This window comes from Arachis duranensis, unplaced genomic scaffold (genome assembly GCF_000817695.3).
Source record: "Arachis duranensis cultivar V14167 unplaced genomic scaffold, aradu.V14167.gnm2.J7QH unplaced_Scaffold_48891, whole genome shotgun sequence".
In the NCBI taxonomy this organism is placed as follows: Eukaryota; Viridiplantae; Streptophyta; class Magnoliopsida; order Fabales; family Fabaceae; genus Arachis; species Arachis duranensis.
In genome coordinates this window covers 65,576-66,799 of record NW_026264939.1, presented here as the reverse complement: position 1 = coordinate 66,799, position 1,224 = coordinate 65,576, and positions in this window count along the sequence as shown.

The following is a 1,224-nucleotide window of genomic DNA, read 5'->3' as shown; positions in this document are numbered from 1 at the left end:
TGCAAGGCCATCAACATGGCCGAATTTAGAGAGGAGGGAGAGGTATTGAACGCCACTGAGGAAGACCTCAATGGACGTCCACTGGCCTCCAATGAGTCCCCCAGGGAGGAACCATGGGAATCTGAGGCCCAAAATGAGACCATAGAGATTCCATTGGACTTACTTCTGCCCTTCATGAGCTCTGATGAGTATTCTTCCTCTGAAGAGGATCAGTATGTCACTGAAGAGCAATTTGCTAAATACCTTGGAGCAATCATGAAGCTGAATGACAAGTTATTTGGAAATGAGACTTGGGAGGGTGAACCCCCTTTGCTCACCAAAGAACTGGATGACTTGTCTAGGCAGAAATTACCTCAAAAGAGACAGGATCCTGGGAAGTTTTCAATACCTTGTACCATAGGCACCATGACCTTCAAGAAGGCTTTGTGTGACCTAGGGTCAAGTGTGAACCTCATGCCTCTCTCTGTAATGGAGAAGCTAGGGATCTTTGAGGTGCAAGCTGCAAAAATCTCACTAGAGATGGCAGACAACTCAAGAAAACAAGCTTATGGACTTGTAGAGGATGTTCTGGTGAAAGTTGAAGACCATTACATCCCTACTGATTTCATAGCCCTAGAGACTGGGAAGTGCATGGATGAATCCATCATCTTTGGCAGACCCTTCCTAGCCACAGCAAAGGCTGCGATTGATGTTGATAGAGGAGAATTGATCATTCAAGTGAATGAAGAATCCTTTGTGTTTAAGGCTCAAGGATATCCCTCTGTCATCATGGAGAGGAAGCATGAAGAGCTTCTCTCAAAACAGAGTCAAACAGAGCCCCCACAGTCAAACTCTAAGTTTGTTGTTGGGAGGCCACAACCAACTTCTAAGTTTGGTGTTGAACCCCCACATTCAAACTCTAAGTTTGGTGTTGGGAGGTTCCAACATTCCTCTGAGCATTTGTGAGGCTCCATGAGAGCCCACTGTCAAGCTACTGACATTAAAGAAGCGCTTGTTGGGAGGCAACCCAATACTATATTTTATCTATTTTTCCTTGTTATTTTATGTTTTTTGTAGGTTGATGATCATGAGAAGTCATAAAAACAATTGAAAAAGCAAAAACAGAATGAAAAACAGAAAGAAAAACAGCACACCCTGGAGGAAGAACCTGCTGGCGTTTAAACGCCAATAAGGCTAGCAGATGGGCGTTTAACGCCCAGTCTGGCACCATTCTGGGCGTTTAAC